The sequence below is a fragment of the Lissotriton helveticus genome, chromosome 6 (assembly GCF_964261635.1).
Source record: "Lissotriton helveticus chromosome 6, aLisHel1.1, whole genome shotgun sequence".
Lineage (NCBI taxonomy): Eukaryota > Metazoa > Chordata > Amphibia > Caudata > Salamandridae > Lissotriton > Lissotriton helveticus.
The window spans coordinates 2,088,941,165-2,088,955,617 of record NC_136067.1 but is presented as its reverse complement, the minus strand read 5'-3'; the positions used below and the strand labels follow the sequence as shown (position 1 = coordinate 2,088,955,617).

Sequence of the window (14,453 nt, the reverse complement as noted above, 5' to 3'; positions counted from 1 at the left end):
CATCACCGTTCTTTAGCCCACTCTGCCACCCCAGTTCAGACATGGCTATATGCAAATCAGTCTGACCCTGTGCCTCATGGGAACAGTCCAGCCCGAACTGCCAAGCCATGCCTTCCCTGGACCGGAAACAAGCTTCCGAGGACCGGTTTCTGGCATTCCAGCCGTCTTCAGCCCGGCTTGCTTGAATCCAGTGGCAAAGTGAGCAAGGGACTCATGTCTGAGCATACCCTGCCACACTTATGGCGGCCAAAGCGGTAAAAAAGGGGGTGGTGATGGACGGAGCATCTGAACCAATCAAACACTCACACCCAGTCAAAAGATCTGGGTTTGATCCATCACCGTTCTTTAGCCCACTCTGCCACCCCAGTTCAGACATGGCTATATGCAAATCAGTCTGACCCTGTGCCTCATGGGAACAGTCCAGCCCGAACTGCCAAGCCATGCCTTCCCTGGACCGGAAACAAGCTTCCGAGGACCGGTTTCTGGCATTCCAGCCGTCTTCAGCCCGGCTTGCTTGAATCCAGTGGCAAAGTGAGCAAGGGACTCATGTCTGAGCATACCCTGCCACACTTATGGCGGCCAAAGCGGTACAAAAGGGGGTGGTGATGGACGGAGCATCTGAACCAATCAAACACTCACACCCAGTCAAAAGATCTGGGTTTGATCCATCACCGTTCTTTAGCCCACTCTGCCACCCCAGTTCAGACATGGCTATATGCAAATCAGTCTGACCCTGTGCCTCATGGGAACAGTCCAGCCCGAACTGCCAAGCCATGCCTTCCCTGGACCGGAAACAAGCTTCCGAGGACCGGTTTCTGGCATTCCAGCCGTCTTCAGCCCGGCTTGCTTGAATCCAGTGGCAAAGTGAGCAAGGGACTCACGTCTGAGCATACCCTGCCACACTTATGGCGGCCAAAGCGGTACAAAAGGGGGTGGTGATGGACGGAGCATCTGAACCAATCAAACACTCACACCCAGTCAAAAGTTCTGGGTTTGATCCATCACCGTTCTTTAGCCCACTCTGCCACCCCAGTTCAGACATGGCTATATGCAAATCAGTCTGACCCTGTGCCTCATGGGAACAGTCCAGCCCGAACTGCCAAGCCATGCCTTCCCTGGACCGGAAACAAGCTTCCGAGGACCGGTTTCTGGCATTCCAGCCGTCTTCAGCCCGGCTTGCTTGAATCCAGTGGCAAAGTGAGCAAGGGACTCATGTCTGAGCATACCCTGCCACACTTATGGCGGCCAAAGCGGTACAAAAGGGGGTGGTGATGGACGGAGCATCTGAACCAATCAAACACTCACACCCAGTCAAAAGATCTGGGTTTGATCCATCACCGTTCTTTAACCCACTCTGCCACCCCAGTTCAGACATGGCTATATGCAAATCAGTCTGACCCTGTGCCTCATGGGAACAGTCCAGCCCGAACTGCCAAACCATGCCTTCCCTGGACCGGAAACAAGCTTCCGAGGACCGGTTTCTGGCATTCCAGCCGTCTTCAGCCCGGCTTGCTTGAATCCAGTGGCAAAGTGAGCAAGGGACTCACGTCTGAGCATACCCTGCCACACTTATGGAGGCCAAAGCGGTACAAAAGGGGGTGGTGATGGACGGAGCATCTGAACCAATCAAACACTCACACCCAGTCAAAAGATCTGGGTTTGATCCATCACCGTTCTTTAGCCCACTCTGCCACCCCGGTTCAGACATGGCTATATGCAAATCAGTATGACCCTGTGCCTCATGGGAACAGTCCAGCCCGAACTGCCAAGCCATGCCTTCCCTGGACCGGAAACAAGCTTCCGAGGACCGGTTTCTGGCATTCCAGCCGTCTTCAGCCCGGCTTGCTTGACTCCAGTGGCAAAGTGAGCAAGGGACTCACGTCTGAGCATACCCTGCCACACTTATGGCGGCCAGAGCGGTACAAAAGGGGGTGGTGATGGACGGAGCATCTGAACCAATCAAACACTCGCACCCAGTCAAAAGATCTGGGTTTGATCCATCACCGTTCTTTAGCCCACTCTGCCACTCCAGTTCAGACATGGCTATATGCAAATCAGTCTGACCCTGTGCCTCATGGGAACAGTCCAGCCTGAACTGCCAAGCCATGCCTTCCCTGGACCGGAAACAAGCTTCCGAGGACCGGTTTCTGGCATTCCAGCCGTCTTCAGCCCGGCTTGCTTGAATCCAGTGGCAAAGTGAGCAAGGGACTCACGTCTGAGCATACCCTGCCACACTTAAGAGGGAGGCGCCTCGCCCAGCCGCGGCGGGCGCCCTGTCCTGCTTCACTCTCTAGCCTGACTGACCCAGCCCTTAGAGCCAATCCTTATCCCAAAGTTTCGGATCTGACTTGCCGACTTCCCTTACCTACATTGTTCCAACATGCCAGAGGCTGTTCACCTTGAAGACCTGCTGCGGATATGGGTACGGCCCAGCGCGAGATTTACACCATCTCCCCCGGATTTTCAAGGACCAGCGCAGCGAGAGCTCACCGGACGCCGCCGGAACCGCAACGCTTTCCAAGGCTCGGGCCCCTCTCTCGGGGCGAACCCATTCCAGGGCGCCCTACCCTTCACAAAGAAAAGAGAACTCTCGCCGGGGCTCCCACCGGCTTCTCCGGGATCGTTTGCGTTACCGCACTGCACGCCGCGAGGGCACCCGCCGCCGCTAATCCGGGTTTGGGGATCTGAACCCGACTCCCTTTTGAACGGCTGAGGGCAACAGAGGCCATCACACGTCCCTTCCGAACGGCGCTCGCCCATCTCTTAGGACCGACTGACCCATGTTCAACTGTTGTTCACATGGAACGCTTCTCCACTTCGGCCTTCAAAGTTCTCGTTTGAATATTTGCTACTACCACCAAGATCCGCACCAGCGGTGGCTCCACCCGGGCCCTCGCCCCGGGCTTCCGTGTTCACCGCAGCGGCCCTCCTACTCATCGCGGCTTAGCCCCCGCGGCTCTCAGCGCCGGCAACGGGCCCAACGCTCCAGCGCCATCCATTTTAAGGGCTAGTTGATTCGGTTGGTCAGTTGTTACACACTCCTTAGCCGAGTCCAACTTCCATGGCCACCGTCCTGCTATCTATATTAACCAACACCTTTTCTGGGGTCTGATGAGCGTCGGCCTCTGGCGCCTTAACCAGGCGTTCGGTTCATCCCGCAGCACCAGTTCTGCTTACCAAAAGTGGCCCACTAGGCACTCACATTCCATGCCCAGCTCCACACCAGCGAGCAAGGCTTCTTACCCATTTAAAGTTTGAGAATAGGTTGAGATCGTTTCAGCCCCAAGACCTCTAATCATTTGCTTTAACAGATAAAACTGGGGCTCCGAGCGCCAGCCATCCTGAGGCAAACTTGGCAGGGAACCAGCTACTAAAACGACCGATTTGCACCTCAGGACCGCTACGACCGCCACCAGAGTTTCCTCCAGCTTCGCCCTACCCAGGCATAGTTCACCATCTTTTGTGTCCTATCACACACGCTCATGCTCCACCTCGCCGACAGAGAGGGCGAGACGGGCCGGTGGTGCACCCACGCTACTGACCTCCACCAGAGTTTCCTCTGGCTTCGCCCTACCCATCTTTTGTGTCCTATCACACACGCTCATGCTCCACCTCGCTGACAGAGCGGGCGAGACGGGCCGGTGTTGCACCCACCGCTGGAAGCGCGGCGGGATGCCACCTCAGCTGTCATGTGCCGGCCCTCACCTTCATTGCGCCACAGGGTTTCGCTCGGCCCTCTGACTCACGCACGTGTTAGACTCCTTGGTCTGTGTTTCAAGACGGGTCGGGTGGGTAACCAACATCACCGCAGACCCCTGGCGTGGGCCTCTCCGCCCAATGGACGATGCGGTCGGGGCACACTGAGAACAGTCCGCCCCAGTCGACAGTCGCGCTGGGAGCAGGGGGCCCGTCCCCCTTCAACTGCCCCAGCACGCCCAGTGGGGTGCCCAGGAGAGGGCGCGGAGGCAGTCAAATCTCCCTCGACCCCACGGACATGGCGAAGCTGCTGCCAGGGGGGCTGTAACACCGTCCTCCTGAGCGGACGGCCACCTGCCACCCCGAAGCCTTCCCAGCCGACCCGGAGCCGGTCGCGGCGCACCACCACGGAGGAAATGCAACCTGCCGGGGCCGGGTAGGGCCCGGGCGCTGGTCCCGCGGAGGGAATCTGGAACTCCCGGGCCACCGACCTTCCTGCCATTTTGAATCCTCCGGGCAGACTGCACGGACCCCACTTGTTTACCTCTCGACAGTTTTACGCCCTCTTGAACTCTCTCTTCGAAGGTCTTTTCAACTTTCCCTTATGGTACTTGGCTATCGGTCTCGTGCCCGTATTTAGCCTTAGATCAAGTTTTGGTCTGCATTCCCAAGCAACCCGACTCCGATAAGACCCGATACCGGCGCGCCGGGGGCTACTACCGGCCTAACACCATCTGCAGAGTGAGCCTCGATCACACTTGGGCCCCCTGAGCGGCGCCGGGGAGTCGTCTTCTGTTGGCCACATGTCGGCCGTCGGCTGCTACCGGCCTAACACCATCCGCAGAGTGAGCCTCGATCACACTTGGCCCCCTGAGCGGCGCCGGGGAGTCGTCTTCTGTTGGCCACATTTCCCGCGCCCGTCCCCGGGCGGGGATCTGACGCCGGGCTCTTCCCTCTTCACTCGCCGTTAATGGGGGAATCCTGGTTAGTTTCTTTTCCTCCGCTTAGTAATATGCTTAAATTCTGCAGGTCTGATCTGAGGTCATAGTCGGAAGAATAACGCTGGAGCGTCGAAGGGGGTTGCCGGGGCAGGCCCGCCCTCTTTCCCCGGATCGGATCTGGAAGGGGATTTGCCCTTCTCAAGAAGCCGGCCACGAAGCTTGGCACCCGAGGCGCGTGCACGTGGGCAGCCAGTGGGAAACCACTGATAGCCACCCGCGGCAGGCAGGCAGGCACCCCGGGATGGGCCTGTGACAGACCGGTCGCCAAAGTCCCGGTCCTCACCTCAGCGCCCCGGGGACGTGCGATCGGCCAGAGGTTATCTAGAGTCACCAAAGTGGCCGGGCGGTCCCAGATTAGTCTTGTTATGATAAATGGACGCATCCCATGAGGTCAGCGCTCGTCGACATGTATTAGCTCTAGAATTACCACAGTTATCCAAGTAACAGATGGAGCGATCAAAGGAACCATAACTGATTTAATGAGCCATTCGCAGTTTCACTGTACTGGCTTAATCTTTGAGACAAGCATATGCTACTGGCAGGATCAACCAGGTAGCCACACCTGATGACTGGGTGGGAGCCGCATGCCCATCTCCCCGACCGGCAACCTTCATGCACCCCTCAATCTCTTGGGAGCCTGCCAGGGGAAGGTGCCCAATCGCCGGGGCGGGAGGGGTCACTGGAGGGGTGTGGAGAGGTGCGGTTGCATGGGCACCGGCATGCCCAGCCGTCTCCCCCGGGAGGGAGAGGCAGGCGAAGGCGCAGCATGAGTGAAGAGGTAGGGGTGCCGGAGCCTGGCGGCAGCGGCATTCCTCGAAATGGACGTTCTGAGCTGCTGTGGAAATGTGCTGTAGTTATCAACAAAACAAAATGCCAGTTCTGCTCAATGAGTTCAAATGATTTCAGCAAGACAATGAACACAACACTGTCCTGCAAAGACTAGCCGTTCAGTCTGAAATAAATCTTGAAACCAATGTATTTATTCAAGTTTTTTTGGATACTTTTTTGGAATTCAAATATGATTAACAATCAGTTATAATCTCACAATGATATTTACAAGGGGAGCTCCTATTTACAACTTGTATATGCAAATATGTACAAGACAAAGGTGTAAAAGAAAAAAGATTTTTGGGTGAAAGAAAGCCACAAGCATTCGTTTTAGATTCCTCCACTACCAATCTGTGTCACATTCATACCAAACATATGTAGTGCAATGGAGAAACAAAGAAAAGAAAAGAAGTTTGTGTGTGTATGTGTCCCTTAGTTATTTATATCTTTTGAGTCAGGTGGGGGCACCTACTATATAGTCAATCAGTCACAAATATTGTTTAGTACATAAAAAAAGCCATCATAAATTATTCAAAATTAAACAAAACATCCATGAAGGTATGACTGGCCTAATAGAACAAACAAACAAACAAGGGGTTGACGCGTTTCAAATCCCCCAAATTGCGGGGATTATCCTCAGGACCACAGATGGAATTAATGTGAAAAAACAAGAATAACCATTCTTACTACCAAGCACAAACTAAGCGGTCTTCAAACTTAATATTCAGTCTTTCCCAACACTCAAACATTACCTGTATGTCTTCAAGTTATCTGTGTTGGTTCTGTGAAATTTGACAGAAAAGAGGTAATCAATGAAAAAATGCACTCTTTCTGGGCATCTTGAGACACCAGGGGGGGAGGCCAAAATTACATGGTACTCACTTTTTGAAGATGGTCAAGATCTTATATCTCTTATCGTTTTATATTCCTTAGATTGAAGAACCAGCTGGAAATGTAGATGTAAACATGTTTTAATATCCATATATGTGAGACCTTATGTTCCGGTAAACACATGTTTAATATTTACCTTAGTTGTTCTCTTAATGTCACAAAGTTAGGAATCTGGAGAAAAAAGAACAGCAAGTGGTATAAAATTTGTATTTGTATCACTGTGGCCCCGATATTCATTTTGGGCCAAATTGATGGTCTGTTGTAACCGCAAACACGTATGGAATTCAAGTTTAGCGCGTTCTTTTTGCGTGCACTGGATACGGTTGCTAACGGTTTTTGATTTAGGATCGTATTAGAACGAAAATACAAGCCTTAAATAATCATGGTGCTGGCGTTACCAAGGGTGGTGCAAAGTCTGCCGCTACGCTATGTTTGTTAGCTAATCAGAAGTCCAAGTTTACAAAGCTGTGTTGTGAAGTATTGATGGAACAATAAAGTTCACATGAATGATTCAAATTCGGCATGGCGTGAGCGTGGGTATTTATTGTACAAATTAGATGGGAAATGGTAAGCAGTTATCATGCGGTAATTCTTCTCACCTAAACTTAGCCACTCGCCACTCGTATTATTAATGAATAACTCAGTATCTTAGTCCGGATGCATTGGTTTAAAAAGCTTACCTTCATCTCCAACCGAAGTCTCCCAGCAGCAGAGTCTTGTTATTCCAACTGCCATGTTGGTTCTGATCGGGATCCCGTTTTTTAAGTTACGCGAGAGGTTACGGGAATCCTGGGATTTGTAGTGCGATGTGCTCACTTACTTCAGCTGTCATTGAACAACCATAATTCTTGTTCTGTCCAATAATTATTTCATAGATGGTGCTAAATATCTTGCTCTGTACTTATTGTAGAATGCCAGCGGTTTGTTTTTGACCGTAAAGTTTCACGAATTGTTTTTATGTGAAGCTTGGCCACGATATTGGAAAGCTTGTCCTTAGGAAACGCTAGAAGTAGCGGTGTATTTAATATTTGAATGGACACGTTTTTCAATATTAACTTTAGTGCAGTGTACAATTGTCTCCCAGTATGGTTACTTATGGGCAGCCCGTCATATTTAAGAGTACAGTAAAAATTCGATGACTGTGCTTATGTCATTGAGAACGATGTGAAATGTAAACTTTGGATTGGTCACTATGGTGCATCTTTCATGATTCTTTAACTTCAATGTTTCACTAGTCTGCTTGGTGGATTCACAGATGGTAGAGTTCAGACATTTCATTCAATCCGTTTGTCGCAGAGTTATATTTCAAAATCAGTAATGCATCTCTTTTGGACAGTTTTTCCTTAATATCTCCACCTCTTGGATCTGGCTCAATTTTAGATATTACTGTCCACTTTAGGTCAATTTCACTGTGTGTGCAGTCTTTCCAGTGTTGGACTAAAGGTGCAGTGAGAACACTTTTTCGAATTTGCGATTTGTGTTGAGAAATTCGTTGATTTCTTGGTTTGTTTTGCCAATGTAACGTTTATTACAAGGGCATACAATTCCGTAAACAACATATTTCGTTTTGCAGTTCGTAAACCGTTCATGTTTCCAGGATACTCCATCATGTTGGAAAAGGGCTCCTTCTATAGTAGAGGAGCAACATAGACATGTACCACATTTATGGTGTCCAACAATTGGGGGCAGATTGACATAATCCCGTGAAGTTGCACTCTTTGTTTTTGGTAACGCGGCTCTTATAATCTGGTTGGCGATGCTTTTATCTTTTTTAAAGGTGAACAAAGGTGCTTCCGAAAGCTGGGTGTCCAAATCTTTAATTAAATGGCAATTTTTATGAATAGCTTTTTTCAGCCAGTTGGATGTAGGGCAAAAAGTTGATACGCATACTATACGGGTCTGGGTCTTTTTTTCTTTTTTTGACAGCAACGTTTCGCGTGGCGTCCACCAGGCTCTCTTTATTCCATGCTTAAGGAGTTTCGAGGGGTACCCTCTATTTAGTCATTTCTCTCTCAGGGCGTTGGCATGTTCCATATATTCGTCTTTCAATGTACAGTTACTTCGAATGCAAAGGAAATGGCCTAATGGTAAGTTCTCTTTTAAGCTTCTCGGGTGATTGCTGGTATAATGTAGTGTTTTGTTCCTGTCCGATTCCTTCTTGAAGAGTGTAGTAAACAATTCGCCGTTTGGGCAGAAGACTTCAACATCTAGAAAAGCCATTTTTTCTTTAGAATGTTGCATACAGAACTTAATATCTAGAGTGCGGTTATTTAGCCACTCATGAAATTCAGTAAGTTCTTTTTCGTCACCTGTCCAGGTGAGGAAGACGTCATCTATGTAGCGGATCCATCCGCCAATCTGCCGTTCAAAAGGGTTGTTTTTATAGACAAATTTCACCTTAAATTGGCTCATTTAAAGAACTGCCAATTCCGGGGAAAAGGGGTAGCCCATTGCGACTCCTTTTATATGATAAAAGAAGTCATCCTTAAATTTGAAGTAATTTCTTGTAAGAGCCATTTTTGCTAGCTCCAAAATAAAGTCAGTTGGAACTTTCATTGGTCTGTCTCTGGTGTTAAGGTACAAATATAAGACCTCTAGAGCCTCCTCTTGTGGAATTTGGGTGTATAAAGACACCACATCCATACTTACTAGGAGATCTTTATCTTCAGTAAATGGTAATGTCTTCAGTTTGTTAATAAAATCTGTGGTGTCTTGCAGATAAGATCTAACATCTGCCATGAACGATTTCAGAAAAAAATCAACACATTTTTAAATCGGTTCGAATAGTGATTCGCACCCCGAAATAATAGGTCGTCAGGGCGGTTTTTTGTCGTCCTTATGTACCTTAGGGAGTACATAGAACAGTGGGATTCTTGGATGTTTGTTTTGTAAATATTCAAATTCTTTTTTACCTAAGAATCCTTGCTCAAATCCTTTGTGATGATTGAAGCTTTTATTCGATAAGCAAGATATCTTGAAAGCATACATACACATAAAACATATTTTTTAAAACAGTGATATGTACGTCAACATTTAAATACTAAGACAGATAAAAAAAATGGGAGTAACCCAAGATAAATTAGCTAAAAATGAATTAAATTGAAACTGAGAGTCTCTTGCAGCGAATCAACCATGAATGTTTTAAAAATTTAGAGACACCACAAACTATTAAAGGGGCGGATTCAGTCATTAGGATAGGTAGTGCGACCAAATGCCTACGTGTTCCCAGGCGTTTAAAAAGAGGTTTAAGCCAATGTCTCCTAGGTTTAATATAGTCTGGGCACTCAAAAAATATATGTGCTACGGTTTCTAGCCTAGATGGACAAAAAACACAGAAAGGCGTACAATGTGCACCATTCCATTTAGATACAAAGGCCCCGATCGGAAGGGTGCCTACCCTGAATTTAAAATACAGGGACCTATCAGCTGGCAAGGAAATTAAGTCCACAAAGGGTTCAAAGACAGCCACATCCTTTAATTCCAAAAATGATGCAGTCAGGTTGCAATGGTGTTGGTTCCTGATAAGTTTACCAGAGACCCAGTCCCAATATAACTTTTTGAGGTCAGCCTTTGGTGGAGCAGATTTAGAAGTCCAACAGTCCCCCAGGCCCAACTCCCCCAAAAGATTTTTAGTGTCCCTCAGCCACTTGATCTTACCCCAGCCTCCCATGTTCATTATCTCTGCCAGGCCGTCGGCATAGGACTTTAGCTCCGGGACCCTCCAAATGCAGGACCAAAGAAGCAGTGGTCGGAGGCGAGCCTGGTCTTTAATACTCTTACAGCCAACGTCCAGCAGCACCGGGACTGTCGGGGTACTCAAAGGGAGGGCTAGGAGATCCTTCAAAAGTTTGTTCTCCGCCTTGGTGAGAGACTCCATATTGCAGTGGCCCCACAACTCTGCCCCATACAATGCTGATGTTACGCCTCTTGCCTTGTAGATCTCAATTGCAGGACTCACCACTTGCCTCGGTGATGCTCTAAATTCCCTAAGCATAGCACCTCCTACCTTTTTATGGTTAGGTACCATCTTATCAATGTGGGCATACCAGTTCATATTGTCAGTTATACGAAGCCCTAGGTAGTCAAATTCGGAGACTTTCTCCAAGGGGGCGGTGTTCAAGACAGGCGGACTTCCTAATTCCCTTGGGGGGTGCAAAATCAGATATTTAGTTTTGGCTACGTTTATTACCAAACCTCTGGATATGCAAAAGTCCTGGAAGCGGGTCAATAGCTTCTGTAGGCCCTGGGGAGTTTTTGAAATAAGCAGAGTATCATCTGCGAACAGCAGAGTAGGGATCCTTACTCCCCCCAGACAGGGTGCGTCCGCTGGTTCTTGCAGGAGATGCTCAACCACACCATTTACGTACAACGAAAAGAGTGTGGGAGCTAGCACGCAACCCTGTCTGACTCCCCTACAGACCGGTATCCTGTCCGTTGTTTCCCCATTTTTCCCCCATCGGACCTGGGCATAATTGCTGGTGTGGAGTTAAATGAGTAGGGATAGAATGTAGGGGGGAGCCCCAGTCCCTGAAGCACCCTCCAGAGTTCCTCCCTAGGAACCAGGTCAAAGGCAGTCTTCAGGTCAATAAAGGCCAAATAAAGACTGCCCTTGCCTAGTTCCACGATTTTCCAATTTAAGAGTGCTAATCTGAAAACCTGCTCGATGGTCCCCGTTCCTGAGTGGAACCCAGCCTGGAAGTCAGATAGCACTCTATTTTCTTCCACCCAGTTAAGGATCCTTCCCAAAATTACCTTTCCTGCCACCTTTTGGGTAGAATCGATCAGGCTTATTGGCCTATAGTTCCCTGGGCTGTTTCTACAGCCCTTTTTATAGATGGGGACAACCACAGCCCCTTTCCATGAATCCGGTACAGGGCCACCCTTTAAGATGTCATTTAAAAGGGCAGCGATTACTATGCCCCAGTCAAATGGATATGCACGTAGGAGATCGCCCGGAAGACCATCCGGTCCTGCAGCTTTCCGTGGTGCCACCCACTTTATAACCTCCTCTACCTCCCTACCTGTAAACAGATCTAAAGTAAAGTCCCCTAACGAGACGGGGGCAGGGGCAGGATCATTTAGCGGGCGTTCTACAGGAGCATATAGGGATCCAAAGTGTTTCGACCAGCTCTGGGGAGGAATATTACATGTCCTCAGAGTGTCGTCGGGTCTGTTGCGGGCACCCACCAGTTTCCAAAACCCTTTTGAATCCTTGCTTTTACTAGCAACTAGTAAATCTGCCCAGAATTTTTCCTCCCAGTTCTTCTTCACAATTTGGAGGGACTTGGAGAAAGCCTCTCTAGTCTCTCTGATCTTGATTTGAGATTTAGATTTGACTGCTTCTACCAGTCTAGTCTTAGTCTCTCTACATGTATGGGTATATAGTTCTTAGCTGTCTTTCTTTGGTCCCTCGTCTATTTGGGGGAGCAGTGAACAAGTTGATTAGGGCCTCGGTGAGCTCACTAAAGACCCCACACGCCATCCCCAACCCTCCCTTAGAGTTCCCCAAGTTAAATTGTGCTTGGGCTAACAGGTGCGTTATAACTGCAACCTTCTCCTCTGAGAGAATCAATTTTGTCCACTTTATTTTCCTCCCACACAATGCTATTTGCGACTCGCCCAATTCCACTATATAGGAGGGTACCAGACTTCCCCTGTCGACTAACCACCAGAAGTCTAAGGTGAGGGAGAGTGAGTTGTGATCGCTCTCTATTGAGGGGACCACAGCCATGTCCTTCACCGAGTTCCACAAACACACATCAAGCAAGATATAATCAATTCTTGATGTGTGGTTGGGCCTATTGTAGGTGTGTGCCCCCCCCTTATCCGACTCTGTCCTCCCATTAAGAGCCCTCAAGTTAAACTCCATGCTGAGGATGTACACCTGCAGGGCCACCTCGGTCCACCTCTTAATGGGGGCTATTTCTAGAACGGGGATTCCCCTACTGGCGTCCTCCTCATCCTGGTTCAGTGAAACATCCGAGCCTAAGGGCTCGAATGTGCAATTGATATCACCGGCAACCAGGGTGCAAGCCTTATATGGAGTTGATCTCAAAAGACCCTCCAGAAGAGCAATTGTAGGGGACTGCCTTCCCCCCTTGGTGCCACGTGCATAAATATTAAAAATGTTTAAAATGGCACGACCCCGGGAGTCCTTCAAAATAATATTAAGGAGGTCCGGACAACCAGTCTGATGCTCCATTATCCTACAATTCAATGAAGCAGCAACCCAGATAAGGAGGCCACCAGATGGGCGTCCCCTCCCTGATTCTGAGCGAACTGCTGGGATAGAGAAGGCAGAGTAACCCGCCCTATAAGTGGGATACATGCTCCAAGTCTCCTGAAAAATGCATATGGAATGCTCGTCCACTAATGCATTCCAGTCAGGCAATGTCAATTTCCCTGAAATTCCGGCTACGTTCCAGCTGAGGACCTTAAAAAATGGGTCCGTCACAGCTGGGACGCCCCCGGATACCAGGTCGTGACTTGGGGACACCTCTTGTAGATCCATCGGAATTCCAACTATGTCGGGTATCTCTATCATTCCCGGTACATCTAGTAATGTGGAGTGGATTTCAGATGGGGGCGGCGATAAGGGCTGCATCAAGGGAGGGGCGAAGACTCTCTCAACTTCCCTACCAACGTCCCACCCCCACCCTCGAGTCAGTGACCCCTGGAGCCCCAGATCATCTCCGGCCATCCGGCTTGGGGAAAGAAGAGGGGCGCTACAAGATATCGCGGGCTTCCCCTAGGGCCTAAACAAGTATCCCCATTAACAGGCCTGGAGGGATTACCAGCAGGCCTAGGGTAGAAGTAAGTCAGATCCACTGCTCTGACTCCAGGGCCATCCCCTTCTTGTTTTTGGCCACAGATTATCTCAGCCACTCTACTATCCTGAAAATTAATAATAATACAATCACCCTCTAACCGCTTTTTACCCTGTCCCACCCAACCAACCCTTCGAACACCAAGAATTAATCCATCCATACCTATTGGGAGTGGTTTATTTGCTTTTAACCAATGGAGACACTTATTTTTTAGAGCCTGGTGGGTCTCAGGCTGGTTAGCCTTCAATGATGGGACATTAACGAGAACTACTACGTAGGGATGGCAGTCAGGGGGAGGTTAACCGGAGGTATCCGAGTGGTAACCTTTGGGGGAACTATTGCGGCAGCATCATGTGCCAAGTTGGAACTAGGCACCTTGGCTGGCGGTGCTGTCCCAACCCCCTTGGTGTTAGCACTCAGCTGAGCAGTTTGGCTACTCTTGACCAACCCCACGGCTGCCGATGTGTGTGTTTGAGATGGTTTATTGGGCTGATTTTTAGAGACCATAGGGGGCTTTGGTCTTGAGTTAGAAGTACAAGGGGCACAGCCTGGCTTAGGAGGGGGAGGAACCGGGATGACTAAGGGAAAATCCCTGCCAGTTGGTATCTCGGGAAGAGGGGTTGAGCTTGAAGCAACCTGCACTGGGAGAGGATTTGGGGGCAGTCCTTTTCCCGTATTCCTACCCCCTGGATCCTCACTTGCTCTAGACTGATGTTTAATAAGAGTCTTAAGTGAGAAAAAATTATCTAAGGTGGATTGTTCGAATTTGTCTACTCTCGCCCCCAAACCCTTAAGTTGGTCAAGCAACGGGGCAATTAGAGTTTTAATCAGGTCCATGATAGGTTTGAGGTAGTCAGATTCAAGGGGGGTGACTATGCTCTCGAGGGATTTAGGAAGTACTCTGGGCGTGTCAGAAGATGTTCCCGCACCCAGAGACTCCCCTAACCTCCCATTATGAATTGTAGCTGTGGCATGTTCTACTTTTGACCCAAATCCCATTTGCCCCAGCTTTCTTTCTTATAAAGTGTGGTGTAACAACCTTTACGTGAGCTCGTAGCCCTTTTCCTTTTCCTTTTCGCCTGTTTGGAAATGCCTTGGGGCTGGCTGGGCGGTAATACCTCCGTATCGGAAGCCTGATGTAGCAATGGGAAGGTCTGCCCACTAGCGGGACCCGGTGGGGTTTGAGATATTATAACCTCCCTAGCTCGGT

At 49.3% G+C, this 14,453-nt stretch overlaps 1 pseudogene; it reads right to left on the bottom strand.

Moving 5' to 3' along the window:
• Nucleotides 1-2,080: 2,080 nt before the first annotated feature.
• LOC144765622 (28S ribosomal RNA) lies at nt 2,081-4,727 on the bottom strand (annotated as a pseudogene).
• Nucleotides 4,728-14,453: the final 9,726 nt, after the last annotated feature.